Source organism: Cavia porcellus, unplaced genomic scaffold (genome assembly GCF_034190915.1).
Source record: "Cavia porcellus strain 051 isolate PalLab524CR breed Dunkin Hartley unplaced genomic scaffold, mCavPor4.1 scaffold_4, whole genome shotgun sequence".
NCBI lineage: Eukaryota > Metazoa > Chordata > Mammalia > Rodentia > Caviidae > Cavia > Cavia porcellus.
This window is the reverse complement of record NW_026947487.1, coordinates 80,276,197-80,303,958: the sequence shown is the minus strand read 5'-3', so window position 1 is coordinate 80,303,958 and position 27,762 is coordinate 80,276,197.

Genomic DNA, 27,762 nt, shown 5'->3' with positions numbered 1-27,762 from the left:
GACTTTATGGTGAGCACTTTACTTATGTCTTGATTGTTTCTCTGAGAGAACTGCAGAGTAGGAAACCAATGATACAGAAATTTGTGCTAAAGACTGGAAGTCCAGGATCAAGATTCATGCAAGGAGAGCTTCATGCTGAGGTCTGTTTTCTTCACTTACAAACAGCTGCTATCTCCCTGGATTGCTTGCAGGGCCCTTCTTCAATGTGTGGAGAGAGGAAGATCTGTAGTGCCCTTCTAAGGACAACAGTCCTACTGCATCAGAAACTCAACATTAAAGTTTCTTGAGAGATCTCATCTCCAAATAAAGTCATGCTGAAGGTTAAGACTTCAGTATACACATTTTGTGAAGGATGCAAACATTCAGTCTATAGCATTGACCAAATATTTTCTCTGTCAATGCATATTCTGTACCACCCCATGATTGTAAAATGATAACAGAAGTTCATTGTGTACAATACAATGAAAATAAAATAATGATCAAGAATAAAGAAAAGAAAAGAGCAAACCTGTAATTACTGTACTTAAAACTCTACTGCTAACAGGTAGGCATAATTTCTTCAAATGTTTTGTTTTATACATATTTATTTCTGATTTTTCTTTAAAATTCTAATTTTGTGCTGTGAGTGGTATTTCATAAGCATGTAATAATTTGTAGACATATGCTGTCCAATGATTTACCTCAATTGGCCTTGATAAGGCTAATGCCATCCATAGCTTTGTACTTCGTGATGGTACATAGCCTTCATATTTACCTTCCATTCAGCTAACATTTGTTGGATGTCTAGCACATTAGAGACTTTGTCCCATTGGAACAGGCACATAGCACATAAACATAAAAAATGAATTCCCATTGATAAACATGTCTCAAAGTGTAGCAGAGTAACAAATTTGATATGGAGAGGAAGAGGAAAAATAATTTCCTAAGAAAGAGTAAACATGAGTTCTCCAAGGAGTGTCACTTATGTAGGCATATAAATGAATTAACAAGACAAAAGACTTAAAAATATAAAGGAAGTGGTTTTCAGGCATAAGAACATCAACTCCAAAGTCGTGAGGCACAACCTGATGAGTATCAGGAGCTAACAAGAATGAAGTGGAAAGAGATTAAGCAATGAAATCAAGGAGGTAATTTGAGGCCAGCTCATGTCAATTGTTTTAGGATATGATAATGAATTTATTTATAATGTACAGGCAGCTACTGGAGAATATTCAGAAATGGGGTGATTCAATAGGCTAGATGTTTTAAGAAAGAGATTTGGAATAAATAATAATTTTTTAAAATTTGCCTTTGTACTGTTTAAAAATTTTACTTTTTTTCCACATGAATATGTGACTAAATCTCCTGATAAATTTCTTTTTATTGTTCCCACCACAACAAAGGCAGAAGATTTAAAAAAAAAAAATTTTATCAGTGTTAGGGATCGAACTCACAACTGCCTGCTTGCAAGGCAGGCACTTATGCTGCTGAGCTAAATCGCCAGCCCAGTTTCTATTGTATTCTATCTAGCTAGGCATGCCTGGCATGAACTGTGCATGATTATATAAAGCACCACATACAATTAATTTTAAATTATTATTTTCTGTGGTGTATTTACATTTACATCAGTAAATTGAGTATTTTCTGCAAGCATTATTGGTAAATTTGGAGAAACTGAAGAAGACAATGTTAAATAAATTTTAAATTGTATATCTTATTATCATTTATTTGAAATTTCCCATCTGTTTTAATTACTTGTATTTGAAGTGTTCTCAAGAAAGTGGTTAGAAGAGACTTGGCATAACAAAAGCCACATTTGGATTAGATGTAACTTTAGAAATGAACTTTCTAAATTAGTTTTTTGAAACTGTGTTATGTAATCCAGGCTGCTCATGAACTCACTAGCTTAGTCTGACCTGGAATTTATGGCAATCTTCCTGCTTCAGTTTCCAGAGTATTGGGATTATAGGTATGTACTACTCCGGTTGGATAGAAATGAATATGTTTTAATCCATATTATTTCCCTTTCAATGTTAGATTAGAATGAGAAGTCAATCTAGCATCTGAAAAAAACAGAGGCTTAATAAATCAGCATCGAAATGATTTAAATTACCTTTTTAAAAAAAAACAAAGCTATAGGTAAATAAATGGATGGATGAATGGACATGTTAATAAACTGATCTTCATTTACAAAATACTTTTCAGAATATAAACCACCTTTGACCAACATTATTTTATAATAAAATTACAACATTTGAAAGTGTTCTTAAACCAGCCATCTCAGTGTTTTAAGAGAAGCAATAGATTAAAGTGACTCAGGACATGCATGGTGCTGGCACAAAAATCACATCTTTATGCCTCATTATGTGTGCACTTTCTTGCTGGTAACCTCTTTGCCCCTGTTTCATCATCTATAAGATAGAGATAATATATTAGAGTTTTACTGTAAGTGTTAACGACATAAGGCATTTAGACTACCCAGCAGCACAGAATGACTTGCTTAAATAAGAATGACTTACAAAGATGGTAGGAATAGTGTTAGTTGTATAGAGCAGAACTTGCTGCAAACTGTGGCACCGGTATCCATAGCAGTGCTCTTTCCACTGCAGAAAGCTGATGAAAGTACATTCAAAAGGATATGCTGAATTATTCTATCAGCTCAATAGTGTCATGTAAAAGATGTAATGAATATGCAGCACTTTGTGCAGTAACTGGCACGTAAGTGTTACAGTTATTATAAGAGAATTTAGCTAAATTATGGACCTATTATTTTAAGACTGAAGCATTGCATAAATACCACAGGTTGCTACACAGTTGAAAACTATCCACTAGCCAGAGATTTGTTACTTGTGTCTACTGGGTACAGACAATTCTTTTTAAAGGAAACCTTGCTGTAGCTCCTGAAAGCCATTCAAACCAGTTTTCCTGTAGGTGTCCATATGGATGATGGCATTTTGGGTATTACTCATCTGATCAGGAAACAATGTAATTTTCAGAGATTGGAAATGACTGTCTACCTGGCAGGAGTTGTCTGTGTTTCTGATATTCATCAGTAAGGTGGCAAGAGGGAATTCTGAATACAATGGCACCTGTGTATTCAAAAGCTTTTACTCCCCTTTGCTCAGAATTTGGAAGTGTATCCAAGCTCTGAAAGTCACACAGCAGCTGGGTGGGTGGAGATGATAAAAAATCAAGCCAGAAATACTCATCTCAGGCCACTTGAAGATGGATTTCTGAACACACCGTTTGACCTGAAAACGTTCTACCTCAAATGAGCTGTGCAAACCACCTAACATGAACAAGTAGGCAACACATCACAGTTTCTCATGATGTAATGAAATGAAATGCAGAAATGTGAATAGTTAGTTCTGTTAATGCTATCGTCTCAAATATTTGACAGTGTCAGTAGCACTAGAATCTGATGTTTGGGCAGCTTATCGTATCTGTGTATGTGTGGTAAAATATACTTCAGTTGAACATGTCATTCCCAGAGGTGGCCCTCTATACTTTTGATGTATCAGCAGATAGTTATTATTTTTTTTTTTTTTGCTGAAGCAGTCTGTCTCATTTGAAATCCTTCACAGCACACTTTTATATACTCTTTCAATACCAAGTCAGGCACTTAATTTAATGAAAGTACAGATGGGGGTGGGTGGCAGTTTAGTATTTAAAAAATACTTGCTGATATTTCTTAGAATTTTTATCTTCTTGAAATACGTCTATAATATCTTCTCATTACCCATTCTCTGTGGAAAAATAACTTTTCCAGTAAAATCTTCTGCAAATATAAGGTATACTTCAACTACTCAGTAAGTGTGTTTTGAAATTTAGTTACTCCTTATGCTCTTTTAAATGTTTGTTGTTGAAGCAGTTTTAATCATGAGGAAATTGGTTGACTCATGACTAAAATTCTTTATAGAATAGTCTTAAATGTCTGGCATCATATTCCCCAAGCAATTTTTCTGCTTCAGAAAATGATTTATTAACCAGAGTTCAGCTGCCTTTGGCTTTTGTTATTGATGACAAAAGGCATGTTTAAGCATGTTAAATTGGCTTAACAGAGTGGACAGAAATGATGGTTTACCATAGGAGAATTTGCTGCCAATGCATATTTCTTCTTTGTGTTGCATATAAGGAATAGTTAATCTGACCTCAAAGAAAAGAAACATGTGCTTCTCCAGATAAGGTTCTGGAAATGAATGAGTCTGTCTACTACACAGCATTTGTTGGTCAGGGAGAAGGGAGAAAAAAAAAGAAGGTAGAAAATAAACAGAAAATGAGACTCACTAAAAGCCTGATTCCAAAGGGGAAAAGTGAAGTACAACAGTGAAATGGCACATGAAACAGAATGGAAGTGTGTGGGTGGGTGGGGAATGGATAGGGAATGTAAAATGAGCACAGATATATTGGACGTCAGCAATCTCTCTGGGGTCACATTTGTTATTTGCCCCTTAGCAAATAACTCTGTAATGTTAAACAGTCAATATGCTTGCTCTAATGAATCAGGCCATCAAAAATAAAGAAATACACTCAATTTGGGGACTGTGGTCCATCAATTATATAATTCCAACGGGCAGAAACATTGCCCTGACTCTATCCGGGGCTCTGCCTACACACACAGAGTGAACTAATAGAGACTGTGGAGCTCTTGGCCCCATAGGTTGCATAGTGGATGCTGAAAGGTGTCTCCACCTCACACAGCATCAGAATAATTTCAGAAAGCTGTGCTGTGCACAGGGCACCCAGCTCTTCTGCTTGCAAAGATGCTGTGTTGTTGCTGCCCACTGAAAGCCTGCATCTCCTGTTCTCCACTCTGCTCCATTCTCTCCCATTTCACCCCTTTTTCTTTGGATAGAAATTGATCCTTTAGATTTAGGATGCTTTACTTATCTAATTTTTTAACCTTTATGATCATTTCTTATTTAGTTTCCTCCTTGCTCTTTCCTTTATTTTTTGTGAGCCAGTAATAGGAAAAGTATTTTTTGATCAAATTCCTTTACAAAACACTGTAAGTTATAACTTACAGTGTTCATCATAGTGTAGGTTCATCATAGTGTATTTGATCCTTTACAATATGTTAGAATAATGAAATGAATAAATGTGTTTAAGTCAACATCTAGCACTCTTCTAAAGATGCTTCTTTGTTTATTGTTGGTTGATTCAAAAAGCTGTTATGTTGCACATAGCTCCAAGTCTATGTTATCTATGTAACACATTCTAGTTTTTATGTTAAGAATGGATCAGTTCAACCCTTCAAGTTGCCTCTTGGACATATTGAATTTTAAGTTAGAAATTTGAATAAAGACTGGACATTTTCCTTTTAAAAAAGGTAGTTACCAATAATCTTCAACAATCCAGATATCACTAAGCACTAAAGATTACACACTGAAAAAATTTTTCTTTGGTGGAACAAAGAAAATAGAAAATGAGGTGAGAGTTGAGCGAATAGAAAGCTCACCCAAGATCAAATCATGGAAATCACTGAATATATTTCTATGGAGTTTGGTGTTTTTCTTGAAGTCAAATTCAATACTCTAAACAAGTTTCAGAGGCCTGCATTGAGTGGCACAAATTGAAGGCCTGCAAAGCAGACTCCACTTAGCCATGCAAGCTTGACACCTCACTTGAAATCTGTTGGGACCTGTACCCCTTCTTAAAAAAAGCAGAGGTAGCTATTTTGTTTGCAGACAATGCGAATTTCAAACCAAGAATGATCAAAAGAGATAAAGAAGGTCACTACATACTAGTTAGGGGAAAATATCAAGAGGAAAAAGCCAGGGATCTGAAGTAGGACACTCACATTCTGGCTGGACCCTACTCAGTAATCCTGAGTGGCAGGGGAACCTCCTGCATTGCATATTGTGAGCTAAACTCCTGCACAGTGAACTCCACCTAGCCATGCAATCTCGGTGCCTGACTCAAAACCCAAACCAAATCCTCAAACAGCTGGTGAGCTTTGGTGCACCATGTGACATGAACTGAAGGCCTGCACAGCATACTATATCTAGCTACTCAGCCTTGCTACACCACTCAGAAACTGGTAGAGTCCCAACCAGCAGCCTCAAACAGCAGTGGGTTTTGAATGCCGTGAGTGGTGAGCTGAAGGTCCTCCCAGTGTACTCTCCCAATCTGAGGAGGCTTCATTGTGCTACTATGGACCAGTAAGACCTGCCTAGTGATCACTACACAACTGGAGAAATATTCTGCAGTATGGAAAGACATTCTTAACCCAGGAAGCAACTGAGACTTTGCATTCAGCTGACCCAGGGGAATACAGGAAAATGACAAAATGAAAGAGAAAAATGTAATCTGAAACCTCCAGCCCATCCCAAACAAGCTCAGGAGACAGGACCATAGAAGAAAGCATAAGCCACATACCAGAAACTTCTGAAATGATAGCAACTGAAGTAAAGAAATAACTCATGAAGCTGTAAAAGAACTCAGACCAGAAATAATCTCCCAGGCAAAACAAGAAATGATAAATATAATAAAAGAAATGCTGAACATATCTAAAGAAGATGTAGTTTAAAAAAATTGAGCAGAACTGCAAAAAAGATGGAAACCTTGAATAAACAATATAAGAAAGAATTAGAATTCATGAAGCTGATTCAAATAAATATACAGGAAATTAAAAATTCAATCAAAACCTGGCAAAATTGCCTCAATGAATGTGATAATAGACTTTCAGACTTGAAAGACAAGGTTGCAGCTATGAAAAGGAAAGGCAAGATATTTTTAAAATAGCAAGGAATCAGGAAATAACAATTCAACAGTTTTAAGATGATGCAAAGAAAAATAATATACCATTGATAAGTGTAAACCAAAAAGAAAGTGACAACACAAATGGTATTAAAAGGATATTTATAGAAGTAAGAGAATAAAATTTCCCAAACATTGGAAAGGAAACTGACAGACACATAAGTGAAGCATATCAAACTCCAATTAGACATAACCAAAATAAATCTACACCCAGACATATAATAATCAACATGCCATAAATTCAACATAAGAACAGAATATTAGGAGCTGTTAGACCATCTATAAAAGAAAGCCCATCAGAGTCACATCAGACTTTTCAACACAAATAATGAAGTCAAGAAGACCATGGAGTGAAGTATTTCAAATACTAATGAAAAACAGCTTCCAACTCAGATTGAAATATTCTACAAAACTGTCCTTCAAACCTGATGGGAAAATCAGATACTTCCACTACAAAGAACAGCTGAAAAAGTTCATGACCACCAAACCAACCCAACAAAGAATACTGAAAGATATTCTAGATAGACATAAAAATAACGATGAATTTAAGAACATCAACAGAAAAAAATAACATTAAACAAGGCAAACAATTAAACAAAGAGGCAAGGTAAAGAACCAACAACAGAAAGACAACATGACAAAAATAAGCCAATGTATATCAATTATAACTAATAATTTAAATGGCCTTATTTCACCAATGAAAAGAAACAGATTGGAAGAATGGATCAATATATCCAACCATATGCTGTATATAAGAAACCCATTCAACCCAAAAGGAAATTCATAGATTGAAAGGTGGAAAACAATACTTCATGCCACAGGATACCCCCCGCAAAAAAAGCAGAGGTAGCTATTTTGTTTGAAGACAATGCGAACTTCAAACCAACAATGATCAAAAGAGATAAAGAAGGTCACTACATACTAGTTAGGGGAAAATATCAAGAGGAAGAGACACCAATCTTAAATACATATGCACAATGCATCAAATACGGTAGCACTCAGTTATATAAACATATTAATAGAAATGAAAAATCAAATAAACAATAGCACAATTATAACAGGAGAACTTAACAACCCATTGACACAGAGACAGATCAAACTAGACAGAAAATCAACAAAGAAATCACAGAAATGAATCAAATGTGTGAACAAATGGACTTAGTAGATGTGTACAGAGTATTTCACATTAACAATATCAGAATGTACATTCTTCTCATCTTCACATGGGATATTCTTTTAAAAAGACAATATACTAGCCCATAAAATATGCTTACGTAAATGAAAAAGAATAGAAATTACCTCATACAAATGTAATTAAGTCCTTACCTCCAAAGAAGAACTCATGCACAGATGGATTCACTGCAGAATTCTACAAGTAATACAAAGAAGACTTAATGCAAACACTCCTCAAACTCTTCAATGGAATTGAAAGGGAAGCAATTCTTCATAGGTCATTCCTAGAAGCAAATATTACTCTAATACCAAAACCTGAGAAAGACACAACTAAAAAAGAGAACTACAGGCCTATTCCTCTAATGAACACAGATGCAAAAATCGTCAATAAAATATTGGCAAATAGGATGCAGCAAATCATTAGGAAGATTATATACCATTACCAACAGGGATTCATCCCAGGAATACTAGGATGGCCCAACATACGTAAATCAATAAATGTAATTCACCATATCAATAAAGTCAAAAGTAATGTTCATTTCTATAGACACAGAAAAAAGTAAAAGCTTTTGATAAGGTCCAACACTCATGCATGATAAGAAAGTTACAGAAAATTAGAATAGATGGTAGTTACCTCAATATAATAAAGGCCATCCATGACAAACCAAATGCCAGCATCATATTAAATGGTCAAAAATTGAAAGCCTTTACCTTAAAATCAGGCACAAGACAAGGATGTCCCTTATCACTGCTCCTATTCAATATAGTACTGGAAATACTAGCCAGAGCAATTAGACAAAAGAGAGAAATAAAAGGGGTAAATATAGGAAAATAAGAAGTTAAATTATCATTATTTGCAGATGACATGATACTCTACATAGAAGATCCCAAAAACTCCATTGAAAGACTCCTACATATAATAAATAAATTCAGCAATGTAGCTGGATACAAAAGTCAATTTTCAAAAATCAATACCATTGCTATACACTAACAACAAAATCATGGAGAGAGAAATAAGAGAAGCCACTCTCTTTACACTAACATCCAAAAAAGTGAAATACTTAGGAATTAATCTCATGAAAGAAGTAAAAGATCTATGCAGGGAAAATTATAATACCCTGAAAAAAAGGAATGAAAGACCATCTTGGAAAATGGAAAGACATCCCTTGCTCATGGATAAGAAGAATAAATACTGTGAAAATGGCCATTCTCCCAAAACTGTTATACAGATTCAATGCAATCCCAATGAAAATACCATCAACATACCTCATAGATCTCAATAAATCACTCCTAAACTTCATCTGGAACCAGAAGAGACCTAGAATAGCAAAGACAACTCTAAGCAGCAAAGGCAAGGCAGGAGGCATCACAATCCCTGACTTGAAGTTATACTACAAAGCTACTGTAATACAATCAACATGGTAGTTGAATAAAAACAGATCTGAAGATCAGTGAAATAGATTAGAAGACACAACCACAACTACAAACACACTCTACCACCTTATCTTTGATAAAGGGGCCAAACATGTTCACTGGAAGAATGACAGTCTTCTTAATAAATGCTTCCAGGAAAACTGGCTCTCCATAACTCCAAAAACTACAACTAGAACCATGCCTATCACCATATACTAAACTAAAATCTAAATGTATCAAAGATCTGAATATTAAAACAGAAACATTAAATCTGTTGTAAGACAAAGTACGTAAAAAGTTTGAAGACATAGGAGTAGGTAGAGAATTCATGAACAGGAATCAAACTGCACAGGAAATACTCCCCAAAATTAATAGCTAGAATCATGTCTTATTAAATATTTTCTGCATGTCAAAAGAAATCTCCAGCATAGTGAAAAGAAAACCCACAAACTCGGAAAAAATCTTAGTGAACTGTTCCGCAGACAAAGGACTTCTGTCTAAAATATATAAAGAATTAAAAATAATCAGACCCCCAAAATTCAAAGACCCAATCCAGAAATAGGCATCTGAGATGAATACACAGTTCTCAGATTGAGAAATACAAATGGCAAATAAATATATGAAAAATGTTCATCATCATTAGTCATTAGATAAATGCGAATTAAAACCACATTGAGATTCCAACTCACTCCTGAAAGAATGGCCAGGATTAAGAACACTACCAACAACAAATGCAGGAGTGTCTGTGAGTAAAAAGGAACTCTCTTGCACTGTTGGTGCGAGTGTAAATTGGTGCAACCACTGTGGAGGTCAGTTGGAGGTATTGGAAGTCCCATTTGACCCAGCTATTCCACTTCTAGGCATATTCCCAGAAGAACTTAAAAGATACCACAGTGATATATGTACACCCATGTTTATAGAGCACAATTTGTAATAGCCATATCTTGGTAACAACCTAAATGTCCATCAACTGAGGAATGGATAAAAAGTTGTGGTATTTTTATACAATGGAGTGCTACTCAGCTATAAAAAATAAACACATTGAGATATTTATTAATAAATGGGCACAACTTTAGAACATTCTCATAAACAAATTAAATCAAACTTGTATAAATACCATATAGTTTCCTTAGTGTAAGAAATGATGAGAATACATAAGAGTTTATCATAATCATGACTCCCCATTACATTGCTTTGAAGCCTTATAATGATTGCTTTCATTAGTTGGAATGGGTTTATCCTAATTTGTTTGATTTTATTATCTGTGATGGTATGAACAGCTATTTTGAAGAAAACAAGACATTATAATAGCCAGTGCTGATTTAATATCATTTTACTCTGAAGTCTTACCATGCTTTTGCTCTTTTGTTTTCATTGGTTCTATCATGCTGTATCTTATTGTGTTGTATTATGTGTGATAGTGTAAATAAATTTTCTATGGAAAATGAGATCATAAGGTAGCCATTGTGCACTTTCTGTTATTTGGTTCTGAAAGCCGTGTAATAATTTAATTTTCTTGAATGTTTTTATACTTTTTTGTTATATTTGATACTATTATACATGAAGTTATGCTCAACTACTTCAAAGAAAGAGACATTATGGTAATTACTGTTAATTATTGGTTGTCTTATGGTGAAATATTGTGTTGCTTACATTGTTCTGTTCTGATCTGCTTTGCTGTGTCCTGTTTTGTCTTAATCTCTTTAAAATTAAAAAAAACCTTAAAAATAGAAAAATTTAAATATGAATATACCTCATGCATGTTACTTGATCATAGTGCCAGGAAAATGACAAAAGAAACTTCAAAAACTCCATAAACACTTAGAAATCAAGTGATCTACTCCTGAACAATCAATGGGGTTGGGGATTTAGCTCAGCGGCATACGCGCCTGCCTTGCAAGCAGGCAGTTGTGAGTTTGATCCCTGGTACTGATAAAAAGGAAAAGGACAAAAAAAAAAAAAAAAAGACAATGGGTCATAGAGAAAAATACAGAAGAAATTGAACAACATCTACAAGAAAACTAAAATACAAATACAATTTCCCAGAACCTATAGGATGTAATGAAATCAGTCCTCACAAGGAAATTCATTGTGGTGAATTCCCACATCAGGAAAAGAGAATGAACACAAATGGTACACCTCAAACATCTAGAAAAATAAGAGCAACTCAAGCCCAAAGCTCAAAGAAGGGAGGATATTATAAAGATCACAGCAGAAATCAATATAGTAGAAGCTAGGAAAATAATACAAATAAATAATGAATAAAAGAGTTGGTTCTTTGAAAGAATAAATAAAATTAATATGTCCCTAGCCAACCATATTTTAAAAAAAGAAAAAAAAACTAAATTCATGTAATAAGGAATGAAACAGGAAAAATCATTAGACACTGTGGAAATACAGAAGATCATCAATACCTATTGAAAACCTTTACCTTCATAGGCTTGATAACACAGAAGAAATGAACAAACATATATATTACCAAAGCTGGGTCAAGAAGATGTAGAACTGCTAACTAATTCAATTTTAAATGATGAAATTGAAAATATAATTAGAAGCTTACCAACAAAGGAAAGCCCAGCTCCTGATGGATTCACTGCTAAATTCTACAAGAAATTCAAGGAAGTCTTAATGTCAACACTCCTCAAGATTTTCAATGAAATTGATAGGGAAGCAATTCTCCCTAATTCATTACTGGAAGCAAATATTACCTTAATACCAAAATGAGAAAATCATCCAACCAAAAGAGAGAAGTACAGGTCTATTTCTCTAATTAATATATATGTAAAAATCCTCAATAACATACCAGCAAACAGAATGCAACTACTCATCAAGAGTATTATATACCACAACCAAGTGGGATTCATCCAGAAATACAGGGATGTCTCAACAAACACAAATCAATAAATGTAATACACTATATCAGTAAATCCAAAGAGGAAAATCACATGATAATTTCAGTAGATGTGGAAAAAGCTTTTGATAAAGTGCAACATTCATTCATGATAAGAATCCTGCAGAAAATCAGAATATATGGTCTTTACCTCAATCTGATAAAAGCTCCATATGTCAAAAACTGAAAAATTTCACTCTAAAATCAGGAACAAGATAAGACTGTCCATTATCAGCACTCCTATTCAATATAGTGCTTGAAACATTATCCAGAAAAATTAGACAAGAGAGAGAAATAAAAGGAAATAGTAGAGGAAAGAAAAAAGTTAAATCATCACTATTTGCAGGATTTTTTTTCATAGAAGGCCTCCAAAACTCCATTAAAAAACTTCTAGATGGAATGACCAAATTCAATAATGTAGCTGGATACAAAGTCAACACTCTAAAATCAATAGCATTTATTTGTGTTTGTTGAACCATCCCTGCATTCCTGGGATGAATCTCAGTTGGCTGTGGTTTGTAATCTGCTTGATGACCAGTTGCTTTCTGTGTCAGTAACATAAAACACTGAAAGAGAAATAAGAGAAACTATACCCTTCAGGATAGCATCCAAAAAATAAAATACTTAGGAGTCAATGTGACAAAGGAAGTAAAAGATCTATTCAGTGAAAATTACGTTACTCTGTAAAAGAAGTAGAATGGGATCTCAGAAAATGGAAAGACATTCCTTGTTCATAGATAGGAAGAGCAAACATTGTGAAAATGACCATTATTCCAAAATTGTTATACAGATTCAATGCAATTCCAGTCAAAATACCATTAACATACATCACCAATCTAGAGAAGTCATTCCTAGAATGCATCTGGGATCAGAAGAGGCCTAGAATAGCAAAGGCAATTCTAGACAACAAAGGCAAGGCAGGAGAAATCACAATCCCTGACTTAAAATTATACTACAAAGCTACTGTGATAAAATCAGCATGGTACTGGAATAACAACAAACTTGAACATCAGTGCAATATATTAGAAGATACAACCACAACTACAAAAACACTCAGCCACCTCATCTTTGACCAAGGGACCAAACATGTACACTGGAAGAAAGATAGTGTCTTTATTAAATGGTGCTGGAAAAACTGGCTTTCTATATGCCAAAAACTAAAACTAGACCCATGCCTTCACTGTGTAGTAGGCTAAAGTCAAAATGGATCAAAGGTCTAAATGTTAAAATAGAAACACTAAATCTGCTGGAAGACAAAGTAGGTAGAAATCTTGAAGACATAGCATAGGCAGAGAATTCATTAACAAAAATCAAACTACAGGGCATATACTACCTGGAATCAATAACTGGGATCTCATCTTACTAAAAAGTTTTGCATGTTAAAAGAAATCTCCAATAGAGTGAAAATAAAATGCACAAAATGGGAAAAAATCTTAGTCGACTGTCCCTCAGACAAAGGACTTTTGCCTAGAACATATAAAGAATTTTAAAAAATCAGACCCCTGAAATTCAAAGACCCAATCGAAAAATGAGCATCTGAGATGAATACACACTTCTTAGATGAAGAAACATAAATGACAAATACATACATGAAAAAATGTTCTGCATCATCGGTCATTAGAGGAATGCAAATGAAAACCACACTGAGATTCTGCCTTACTCCAGAACCAATGACCACAATCAAGAAAGCCACCAATAACAAATGCTGAGAAAGCTGTAGGGAAAAAGAGACTCTTCTGAACTTTTGGTGGGAGTGTAGACTGGTTCAACCACTGTTGAAATCCACCTGAAAGTTTCTCAAAAAGCTGTGATTGGAAGACTCATTTGACCTAGTTATTAAACTGCTGGGCATATTTCCAGAACAACTGAAAATATCACGCCACAGTGATATATGTGCATGCATCTTTATAGCAGCACAATTTGTAATAGCCAGATCTTGAAAACAACCCAAATGCCCATCAAGTGAGCAATGGGTGAAATGTGGTATTTGTCTACAATGGAGTACTACTCAACTCTAAAGAAGGATCAGTTCAGGGCTTTTATAGGTAAATGGATGCAAGTTGAGACCATTATCACATGTGAAATAAATAAAACTCACCTATGGAGGTATCATATTTACTTCCTAGTGTAAGAAAATGAAAGAGTAAATAAGATACAAAATCTTCAATAAGTAGGGTGAAAGGGTAAGAAATTGCTCAAAGTGGAAAAATAACTGAGGTAAAGAAAAGGAGAGATAAAGGAAGGGAATAGAGAAAATATACAAATTTGTATATATACACTTAAGATAGCTAATATGATTATACTACTAATTCTATTAGTTCTTGGAACAAAACAGCTAGCAGTCATAGGATTAGATTAATTTTGCATGTTTGTATTTGGTAATCTGAGTAACTCTTCAGAAGATAACTATGCAAAATAACAACCTTAGGTATGTTCCTACCACCCTGTTTTGAAAGCCTATGTTGTTATTTGTTTTGGGCTCTTCATTATTGTTATGTTTCTTGTTTTGCTAGTATTTTTGTTTTGTTTTGTTTTTCTCTCATACATATAGGATAGATGCACATGTATAGGCTTATAAATGCCTAGATCTTCTTATAAAAAGTTCACAACAATTGATTTTATTATGTGTGATGGTATCAACTGCTACTTAAAAGAGAACAAGACATTAAAGTAGCCATTGCTGACACTCTATCATCTGGTTTTGAAGTCCCATAATGCTTTTATTATTTTTTATTGGTTTTAGTTTATTTCCTATTATTTGGTTTCAATATTGTGAAGTATTGACAGCTATTTTGAAGAGAATAAGAGGCATTTTGGTAACATTATGGAAACCATTGTCTTGTTTCCAAGGCCTGTAATACGTTCATTCTTTTGTTTTGATCAGTTTTATACTATTTATTTTTGTTTGGTTTCATTGTGTGTGAAGATATGGACAACCATTTTGATGAAAACAAGAGACATTATGGTATCCAGTGTTCATTTCCTGTTGTCTTGTTTTGAAATCCTGTGTTGCTTGCATTGCTTCATTCTGATCTGCTTTGTGCTGTTTTGTCTCATTCTCTTTAAAATAAAAAAAAGGTTTTAGGGAAAGCAATGATCTGATGCTCTGTTTTGAAAGACCACTATGACTCTAGGATAAGGTGTACAGATGAGCAAAACTGCAGACTATGAAATTGGTTTCCATGAAGCAATGAAATTATGACATTAGGGAACTTAACTGAATCTGTCATATTTTGGGATGAATACTGCTTTTATATGTAATATGAGATTCTTAAGAACTGTAACTTCATATGATTTATTCTATTCGTGGCCATTCTTAGTTGTATAAGAAAGCAGATACTTTTCTGCTTACTTGATAAGTTTCAACTTATTACTGTTTAAAACATTTCCTGAAAGAACTGATAAGCCAAAAAGATACAAAGCAAATAGTAATAATTAGATAAGTTACTGATGAATAAAACAATCATAAAGAAAGAAAATAAAATTTGACAATGGGAGATAAAACATTTGGAGGGACTGGTAATTCAACACAAAGACTTTGATGTCTAATTCATGGAATTTAATCCATCAGTGAGGATCAGAGCTCAGGACAAATGTGATCCCTGTTTTCTGGCTATAATGGGCAAAGCTGGAGTTGAGGCCTTCTATCTTCTGATAGATGCTTCTTAAATTCTTCTATTTTTAGCTTTGAAGTATGATCTTGGCCTCTGGGCAAATAAAACTGCTACTGAGATTGGTTTTATGTACTGTGCTTAAATGGAGACAAAGAGACTATTTTAAAGTGCCATCAGGGACACAAAGACAGCAGGTGAATTACTCTAGGAGTACAGGAGCAAACGGCCCTGAGCTGACTTGAGAAAACCAGGCTCGCCTAGTATCATCACCAGTGCCATAGAAAATCTATGGAACCTATTATTTTGTGGACAAAGAAATATCTGCATCATATTTTAAAGGAAAATCATTGACCATTGTTTTCAACCTTGAAATACATAATAAAGTGCAGAAAAGAGAAAAAGAAGCTGTTTTGATTATTTTTTTGGAGGCAGGGATGGAAAGGCCTAGACCTAACAGGCAGGTTGTTTTGGAAAGCTGAGTGTTTCTGTTTCAAAGCGGTGTGAATAGATGCTCAACCTTGAGCAGTGCGAATGAATGCTGCAGAGCTTCTTAGGAAGTATGCACAGAGGGCTCTGTGAACAGGGGTTTTCAAGGCTAGGAGCTCATACATTTTTTTCTTACTCTTTTTGCTGGAGCTGAAGGCTAAAAATAGACAGTTCTCACCTTGGTGACAGCAAGAATGTGTGTTGCTTATTCTGCAGACTCTCAGAAATGAAACCTCTTACTCCTCACTGGGAAGACTATTTTTTAGTAGATGGTACCAAGATGTAATGACAACACTCATCAAGAAGAAGTGGTGCATGTGTATAATACATCTTGAGTCTTTTTTTACCCGTTCCCTGCCATTTTATCTTTTAAACTCTTTCCCATAAGAGAAAGTTCAATCTCTCTACTTCTTCTTGTCTATCCTTTGTTTTGCTTTTTATTTATATAGAGGTTTCTCATATCAGAGAAACCATACAGTATTTAACATTGCATGTCTGGTGCATTCCACTTAACATTATAGTCTCCAGGTGCATTCATTTTCCAGCATATGACTCAAGGTTATCCTGTGACAGAGTCAGTACTTCATTGTGTATTAGTGAATCTGTGTGTAACACTGTGTGTACACTTCCTTTAGACATTCAGCTGTCGATGGGCATATAGGCCATTTCAAGAGTTAGCTCTTTAGAACTGACCTACTATCAAAATGGTTATATGTCTATGTGGGCACATGTGTATATGTAATATGATGATTTTAACTCTTTGAGGAAGACTTCTAGAGGAGTAATAGCTTAGCTAAATGGAATTTCTAGTTTTAGTTTTTTCAGATGTCTCCATACTGATTTTCAAAATGGATGTACTAATTTACATACCTATTGATAATGTAGAAGCATTCCTTTTTCTCCGTAGCCTCACCAGTATTTGTTATTGATTGATTTCTTGATAATGGCCATTCTTTCTGCATTGAGATAGAAACTTAATACTGTTTTAGCTTGCATTTCTCTCATTGTCAGCAATGATGAGTTTTTTTTTCATGTATTTACTGACCACTTGTACTTGCTCTTTTGAGAAGTGTCTGTTCATTTGCCTGTTTTTTTTGGATTGAGCCTTCTATTTTAGGAGTCTAATTTTTTGAATCTTTATATATTCTAGATTTTAGTCCTCTTTGTTCTAGTGTTGTAACAAGGAAATTTTGTAACTGTGATTAGAGAAATGGCTTAAACATCTATTAAGTCATGACTCATTTATATTAATGTAAAGGCAATCATTTTATCTTGATGAGGAAGACGAGATACAACAACTTATAGGAAATACGAAATATCACATGGGTAAACAAAGTTCAGCTAGCAGGTGTGAGATCATAAATACTTTTTTATACTTTCATAGTTCAAGTGAAAAGTCTTATATCCTGAATTCAGTATCACTGAAGGGGTGAACTAAAGCTTAAACTTATTTCCTCTAATGCTCGCAAAGTTCAGGCTTTCTTCTTAGAAGATATCCTTTAATGTCAAAACTATAGAAAATGATTATATCAGTCTAATTTCTAAGCAGTATTTTCCCCAGCAATGTGTACAAGGATCCATGTGAACACACATATCCCTATCTTATGTGTCATATAACTTAACTGCCTACATCATAGAAAAAAAGTTCATTTCTCTTATAATATTCAATTAGGATACAGTGGAAGAGATATTTCCATTTACTTTTCTATTGTATTGTAGCTAAATATCAATATCAGCATCACTCATTGGGATTCATTAAGAATACACTTTCAGAATTTTTTTCTGGTTTTTACCTAAGGAAGAGAAAGAACATATTTAAAGTTTTGTTTGCAAGAAATTTCAGGAAGCTACACATGCAGGACTTGTGCAGATTCTTGTTAGATTTGAGGAAGACTCTGTGGTTCAGATAAACTGTCAACCCCATGATCATTCACATTTTAACCTTTAAAGTGTCCAAATTGTCATTTGGAGAAGTGACCTGCTCAGTAGGCCTCTAGCTACTGGTGCATCTGGCTCCATAACAGGGTGTAACATTGCATTGGTCCTGGGGTTCCACATGACATCCAAGATCACAGTAAAGTGCAGAGATGGAACTGCATCACCTTCTAGTTGAGTTCCTGGCTGGACAATCTCAGAAACCTTCCAACCTATTTGTAGGAATATAACTCGGAGGTTTAAAAGTCTATATTCTAGGCTTCTTGAATTTATTTCAAATTTTATCTCAAAAATTTTGAACCAAATCACAGTAAACAAAGATTACAAGATAGGAACCAGAAACTTTGGTTGATTTGGGATGGGGTTATAGAATTATTTCACTGGGTTAGCTTGGGCTTCATTTTATGCTAAATTCTTTGACTCATTTGAACATGATTTAAAAAGTCTATTTTAAATCAGTTAGAAAAGTCTATCTTGGCTTTCCAAATGATGAGAAGTCTATTATGAAAAAGCTTAATGCAACATGGTACTTACTATCTTCAAGAAACAAATGCTTTAATTTTCTGTTATTTTGTTTTATTATGCATACCTAATGTCACCAATCATCTTCATAGTGACTGTGTGATTATTTGATGTCATCTCACAAACTTTAGTCAGGAGCAGACTCATATCTGAAGAGAAAAAATATTCAGTTAGTAAACTTACAGGACAGAAGTTTTGTTAGAGATCATCTAATTGCTAAGATTTACAAATTTTAGAATACTATGTTTTGAAAAAATTAATTCTATCAAATAAAATTTGAGTAATAACAAAATTTTGACTAATTTATCCATAGTTCCTCCAATGTACTAGTGTGGCAGTGAAAATTCGAATAAATTTGGCTCAGATTCCTGACCTTACTAATTATTTGGGAGGTCAATTTGCAGCCATAAATCTCAAGTTTCCCATCAATTGTTCCTTCAGTGAGGGATATTGTTATTATGATTATTTTGTATGGGGGATCAAACTCACAACCGTGTGCTTGCCAACCAGGTGCATATGCCTTTGAGCTAAATCCCTAGCTAGGGATTATATTATTTGACAACCAATGTTTAGGTGAGGATTAAATGAAAGGATGAAGGAAGTGTCTGAAGCTTTACAGGGACTAGTAAGTCCTTCTTCAAATGTAGTTTAGCTGTCTTCAGGTAGACCCGTGTGAAAATGTCATGAGGGAACATCATTCTTATGTGATTGGACTGCAATACATGATTTGCAAAGGAAATTGTAACAAATTACTAGTGAAATTAAATGCCATTTGTGCTACACAGGGTCACTAGGAAGACATGAAGCTGTTGGCCTTTCATCTTGTCCTTTATTCATTACAGTTCAGTCACTTTTCATGATTTGTGGAAAAGGAGACAGAGTCATAAAGGATGCAGTTTGGCGCTGTATTATTTAAATTCAGAGCCTAAACTGCCAAATCTTAGAGGCATAAGTTTAGGTAAGTAATTCAATATTTTGAGCCAGTTTCTTATTTTTGAATAATATATTAAAATATTCCTTCTATTTTTATAAATTTTTGATGATCTATCACAACTTATTATTTACAGTGGACTTATTTATACCTTATGCATATTTCCAATTGTTATGAATATATGAAGTAACTGTTCATGAAACTAGTGTATAAATCATAAGGCCATCTTCAAATATTAGTTAACATAATCAAGTAAAGCTACTGGGTGCCCTGGCATTTCTGTGTAGTCAGCTAAGTATCTGTATGATTTCAATGTCTAGTAACTATATGGTGGAGTTTAAGGAAATATATTCAGGTAATTGGTACTAAGTAATTTTTATCTCCTAAAATGCTTAAACATATATTCTAGTAGAAAATTCATAGCAATTTAAAATTTAGGCTGATCTGTTTGCTAATTGTAGCTCATATTTTCAGAGCGTTTGCACTGTGTGTGTGGACTGGTGAGGGCAGAATGAAACAGCTATGAATAGGCCTAGTAGAAATGCAAACATGAATTATTACTATGATAAGTGCCTTTTATATGAGGGAAGTGACATTCAGACAGGTTAACCAACAGAAAGTTGCAGAGCAAAGACGAAAACCTCAGTTTCAAATTTCAAAGTCAAAGCCATCTTCCACTGGGTTTGAGGTACTGGGCAGAAAAGGTAATTTAACACATGAGTTTTAGAACACAGTCTCTGTCAGATCAATTTCATTTCAGGGTTAAGGTAGTTTATTTTTTAAACTTTTCCCTGGGTAAATATCATGGATTAAAAATATAAACACATTCTAATAGTTTCACATAAATTATTTTATATTCATGAGTGGTTATGAGAATCACTGAAGAAAAGTTTAATCTGCACATTTTATAAGTGCAAAAATAATCACCTGTGTAATACCACTATGCAGCATGGAAATGGACTGTTTGACTCTGAGTTTATATTTCTGTTTTCAAACATACTTTATTTTTTAGATCAATTTTAAATTCATAGCCAAACTGAGAGGGAAGTACATGACTTTCCCATACATCTGTGACATGCACACTCTCATCCTACTCGTCAGCACTACCCTGCAGCCCAGTGAAGAGCCCACACCGGTGTATACTCCCTTTCTACAGCTCACATCACCATTCACTCTCTGTGGTGAGTTTGCACAAATTTATGACATATCTATCATGACAGAATCATGCAGAGCAGCTTTACTGCTCTAAATTCTCTGTGACTCAGCTGTTCATCTCTTCCCTCCTAAACCTTGGCTAATACTGATCTGTTTCCTGTCCCCGCTTTGCATTTTCAAGGATATCATAGTCGGAATCATGCCGTATGTAGCTTTCCTCAGATTGGCTTCTTTCACTTCACCATGTGCATTTGACTTTTCTCTGTGCATTTTCATGACTTGACAGCTCCTTCCTTTTCAAAGCTAAATAATAGACTGAATATACCTTGGATAATTTATTCCTTCACGTCTAAAGGATATCCTGGTGGCTCCCATGTTTTAGCCATTAAGAATGGAATATCTACAAATGCTTTTGTGCACAACTTTTGCTTTGAAATAAATTTTAACTTCTTTTGGTAAAAAGAGTGCTACTGCATAATATGATAGAAGTATGCTTGCTTTGTAATAAAGTGCCAAACTGTCTTCCTAAGTAGCTGTATCATTTTATATTGTCACTTTGAGTGAATAACAGTTCTTGCTACTCCGTATCCCCAACAGCATCTGGCGTGCAACTGTTACAGGTTCTGACAATCCTAATAGGTACGTAGTCAGGTGCTATTGTTTTAATTATCTTTTCTCAGATTACAAATGATACAGAACATCTTTTCATATGCTTATTTACTATTTGATTTTCCTTCTTCGATGAGGTGTCTGTTAAGGCCTGTGACCCATTTTTCATAGATACTTCTCATTGTTGAGTTTAGTAGTTTTAGTCATCCTCTTGATAGCATATTACACAGAATAGTTTTTAATTTTAATGTAGTATAGCTTACTGATTCTGTCTCATAGATCATACCTTTGCAATTATTAAAAACGTCATCACCAAACCTAATACTATTCGGATTTTTTCTATGTTATCCTCTAGAACTTTTAGAGTTTTGTGCACTCAATTTAAATCTGTGCTCAATTTTGAATTAGTGTTTGTCAAGGTTATGAAGCTGTGGCTACATTTGCTGTTTATCCTTTACCTGTCGTAACTGAACATTCACTTTTTGCAATTTATTGAACATTTTTCATTATGCTGCCTTTGTTTCCTTGTCAGAATTCCATTTCACTGTACTTGCGTGGGTTTATTTGTACACTCTGACAATCTTGTTTCTTGCTTTTTCATTTTGCAGATGAATAATCATTGACTCAGTTTCTTAATAGATATAGCTCTACTTAGATTCTCTATTTCTTCTTGTGAAAATGTTTGCAGGTTGTTAATTGAATTTCATCTAGGTTCTGAATTCTGTTCCATGGACAAATTTTTCTATTTTTTAAAGCCAGTATCATGCAAGTTTGAGTACTAGAGCTGTATAGTGAATCTTAATGTCAGTTAGTATAGATCAGGTCTCTGACTGTGTGGTCATCCTCCTCCTTCGCTCCTTCCTCTTAATCCTCCATCCTCTTCTTCAATATTATGTTGAATATTCTTAGATTTTTCTCTTTATACAAACTTTGAAATCACCTCCTCAGGAAACATGTACTGATTTTCTGAAATTTCATTTGAAATTGCAGTGAACCAAGAGGGTAGTTTGGAAAGAAATGACCTCTTGACAACACCGAGTCACCATAAACAGAATTATTTCCCCACAAATGTATTTTTAGTTTTTGTCATAAAGAAAATATAAATTTTAAAAAGATTTATACCAAAGCATTTTAGTTTGAGGGAGATACAAATGGGAATAGAAATGTGTTTTTATTTTGAATTCCACTTATTAAGCCTGGTGAATATGAAAGAGTTTGTCATGTGTAGATTATTATTGTATCTTGCAAACTTCTGCATGGTTTCTCATTGGTTCTAGGAATATTTTTGTTAATCCTTTCACAATTTCATTTTGTCACTTGCAAACAAATTTTTTTCTTTTTTTGCAAATTTACTTACTTTCCTACTTTTATTTTGTTTTTTATCTTATTGCAATAACAAGGACTTCCAGTGTAATGTTGAAACACATCAATGAACACGGACAATTTTATCTTTTTCCTGAGTTTAGTGGGGATGATTCCAGTTTTCTATATTATGTATGATATTAGCTGTAGATCTTTAAAAAGTTGAGAACTTTTATCTCTAGTTATGAATTGGTATTGGATATTTTATTTATTTATTTATTTATTATTATTATTATTATTATTATTATATTTATTTTGTCATTTTGAGACAGGGTCTTGCTATGCAGGTCAGGCTGACCTTGAGCTCACTTTGTAGCCCAGGCTGCTCTTGAACTTTTAATGATCCTCCTGCCTTGGCCTCCCAAGTGCTGGAATTAGAGGCATGTGACACCATCCCCGGCTGGCACTGAATATTTTAAATGTCTCTTCTGTATCTATTGATAGAATCATATTTTTTTCATGTGCAACTTATTAATGTACTGGATTACATTAATTGATTTATAAATGTTGACCCAGACTTATATATCTGGGGTAAATCCCTTTTGATTGTACTACATAATTATTTTTGTTCATTGTTCTATTTGGTTCATTAATATTTTGCTGAGGATTTTTGCATCTATGTTCATGAGAGATAATAATCCATACCTTTTCCTTTCTTGTAATATTTTTGACATTAAATGAGATTGTCCTCATAATTATTTAGTATTCTCTATTTATTTGTACGTTTTGAAAATATTAGAGAATTAGTATACTTTCTTCCTTAAATGTTTGATATAATTTATCTGTGAAACATTCTTGTCTGGTGCTTTTATTTGAAAAGTGATTATTGATTTAGTTTCATAATCAATATAGAGCTACATATTTCTCTGTGAGTACTGCTTTTACTAAATTTCCCACATATTTAGATATTGTGTTTTCATTTCATTTAGCTCAAAATATTTTAAAATTTGCCTAAGATGTTTTTCTTTGATCCATATGTTCTTTCTTCTAATCTCTGAGTATTTTTCCAACTATCTTTATGTGATTGATTTCTCATATAATTCTGTTGTAGTCTAAGAACAGGCATTATATGGTTTATATCATTTAAAATTTTTAAACTGTATTTTATTTTCTTAGAATGCAAGTATATCTGAGTGGACACAAGACGAGCTTGAGAAAAATGTATATTTTGTTGTTTTTGGATGACATTGTATAGATGATATTTACATACAGTTGATTAAAGATATTTCTCAATTTAACTATGTCTTTATTGATTTCATGCCAACTGTATTTGTCCATTTCTGATAAAGGGCTATCAGCGCTTACAATTATCCTATTGGATTCATCCAATTCTCTTAAAGTTCTGTAGTTGCTTAAAATTAATTTTAGCTGATACAAAAAACACGTGACAATTATGCATATTAGTAGGTACTATGAGATATTCCAGTACATCTATACATTGTGTAATATTTAAATCAAGTTAAACGTCTTCTCAATCATTTATCATTTCTTTATGATGAAAAGCTGCAGAGTCTTCTCTCTAGCTTTTCGCACTATATAGGACATTATTGCTGTCTATAGTCACCCACTGTGTGCACAACTTTTTGCTTTTATCTAACTGTGAAGTTCTGCTATTTCTTGCTAAACATATTTTGAATTTCTGTCGTTAGGTGTGTGGATGCTAGCAAATGTTATAACTGCTGTGAACCTGACTCCTTAATCATTATGAAATGCTTCCCTTGGTTCCTTGGTATTTACTCTCTAGTCTGAAATTAGTATAGTTACTGTCATCTTCTTTTGGTTAGTATTAACATTATTTTCATCTATCCTTTTAATCTATTTATCTATCTATCTATTTTTTTTTTCTTTTTTTGGTGCTGGGGATTGAACTCACAACCTCACGTTGCCAAGAAGGCACTTACGCCGCTGAGCTAAACCCCCAGACCCCTCTACATGTATTTTTGAAGTGAGTTTCTTGTGGTACATATGATTGCATCATGTGTTTTTGGTCCATCCTGACAATCTCTCTTTTAATTGGTGCCCTTAAACCATTTGATCATTGATATATTTGTATGAATAGATACCATGAACACTATTGCTTTCTATTTTTCTGGTCTTTTTTTGTATTTTGTCAATTAGATTTTCAATGTGTTGTGAACATTTTATATGGATACATTTTCTTTCTTTCATTAGCCTAATAGTTTTACTTTATTTACCACTTTATAGTTGTTACTACATTATACAATATATATTTACAACTAATCCAAGTTCACCCTCAAAAAATCCCATGCCATCTTGTTGGCAGTATATTTTGTAGTAGAAGAGCCCTTCTTTTGGGGCTGGGGATTTAGCTCAGTGGCATAAGCGCCTGCCTTGGAAGCAGGCAGGTCGTGAGTTTGACCCCTGGTACTGAAAAAAATGAAAAAGACAAAAAAAAAAGAGCCCTTCTTTTGCAATATTGTTATCATTTATTCCACACATATAAACCCATATATATATATATATATATAATTGACCATAAACATATATAATTGAACATTTAATGGCTATTATTTTTTCATAAGTTGTTAATAGAAGAAATGAAAGTAAGAAAATAAGTTTTTATTCTCTTTTTCTTCAATGCTTTCCCATTCTTTATGTATATAAGAGTTTCTGGCCTACATCATTTTTTTTTCCTCTGAAGTGCTTCTTTTAATGTTTCTTATAAGGCAAGAATGCTGCAAACAACTTTCCTCAGTTTTAATTTGAGAAAGGTTTTTATTTCACCATCATATTTTAATTCTGCACATAAAGAATTCTAGGTGGGTTTTGTGTCAGTACTTGGAATGCTCCACTCCATTCTTCTCTTGCTGCCCTGGTTCCTGCTGTAGCTTGGGCCTGGAGTGGCTCCCATCTGATGAAGGATGAGCTGCTAGGGGGAGGCTGAACCTTGCTGGGCAGGCGCTGGTGGAAGAAGGTCCGATAGTTGGAGGACTGTCCATGAAGAGGCCTTGGCGTCCCAACCTCTCCTTTATCTTTCTCCTCCCGACTCTCGCCTCCTCTCCCCCACCTTCTCTCTTCTCCTCCTTTTTTCTTGCCAGGTGCCAAGAGGTGAGCAGTTTCCTCTTCACACACTGCTGGGATGTTATGATACCTAACCAAGGTCCATAAGCAGTGAGACCATCTGGCTGTGATCTTCAAACCTGTAGCCAAAATGAAGCTTTCTTGTTTTGATTATCTCAGGTACTTTGTTACAGTAACAGGAAACTATCTAACAGTTCCTGTTGAGAATACATGGAGAATTCTTACCTTTGCTCATATAGGTAAATTCTTCATTGTTTCCTGGTTTCTTTCAGGGTGTTTTACTTTTTATCTAAAAAATGATATAGCTATACATAGCTTTATGGAATTTATTTTGTTTAGTGTTTTCTGAGCTTCCTAAAAGTGCAATTTGATGTTTGACATTAATTTTGGGGAAAGTCTCAGTCATTACGGTAATTATGTATGGTTCCTCTCTTTCTAGTGTATTATAGATATAGTAGAGAATTTATAGTTTCACACATTTCTTAGATATTTTCCTCTTTTTTTCAGTTTCTTTGTATTTTACTTTGCAGTTTGGGATCTTGTTTTTGAGAGTTTTCTTCGGCTCAGAGATTCACTCCTTAACTAATGAGCCAGTTAAAGACATACTTCAATACTGGCTGTGTGTTTTTGAATTACAGTATTTTTAAAATTTTTTTCTTTCTAAAGAAATTGAGTGTGTGCTCACATTTCCCATCTCCTCTTGTATGTTGCCTATTTTATCTACTAGGTTTAGCCTACTAATTATGGTTTTAAAAATAACTCCAGCATTTCTACCATACCTGGGTGTGGTACTAATGCTTGATCTATCTTCTATGTTTTGTCTTGGGTGAGCTTCACAGTATTTTCTTGGTAGTCATGTATGTAATATTGAGCAGAAGGCTCATATTGTGAATTCCTATTAGTTGTGTGGCAGCAAGGCTTACAGGGAGAAGAGAAGCATTCTGAACACCCAAGGCTGGCTTCTCAGGGTTTTAGTGAGGTTATGCCTTAGCACTGAATTACACAAACACTTATCAGTGTTATGCTCCTCCTTAGGTGGGACATGATGATTGGGATTTTCAAGGTTGAGAATTTTCTTTGTTCAAGTGGATTAGGCTATGAGAAATCCCAGCAGACTGGTGCTGTCCTATTAAGAACAGAATATTCTGACTTATTGAAGAATTGTTTCTTTTTGAATCCCTTGATGGAAGAACATGCGATATTTCTCTGATATTCACTGAAAATTTGACAGAATTCTATGAAGAAACACCCACAACAGTATGGGGACACCTGATTCCTGGATGTCTTAGATGTCCTGGATGCTGATAATTCCCAGATTTCATTCTGGCCTCCAGTATTCTGTGACTTATAGTTTAAGACTTCCTGCCCTAATGCTGGCTCCTGTAGGTCACTACTCTTAGGACATTTAAAGTATTAGAGAAACTTAAAATAGTAACATGAGGTCTATCACATAATTGAAAGTGGAATATTCTGTTAGGAACATTCCTAAACAGAATTCTTTCCTGGAATGATGCTTGGTTAAACACAAAAGTAAGCTGATGTTTGATTGATTTGCAATTTATTTTTCTTTTGTATCACACCTTTAACTCTCACTTATTTTTGATTATTCATTATCTTGCACCCTGAACATGTGTTTCTGCAGGTCATGGTCATCTTGTTTTGGATAGAGGAGCTGTTTTCCTTGACTTCCCAGCATCTGCAGCCCACACAAACACCGCTTTATTTTAGCTCTGGGTCAGCTGTCTGCAAGGAGAGGCATTGGCCTCTTGTATTCTTCCTTTCTTTCTCTGAGTGAGTATAAAGAAAACCTAGTCACAGGATTGCCCTTTTTTATATTTCTGGCTCACTCCCTGTCCTTTCTCCTGAGCAGGCCATATTTTCTCTCCTCAGCC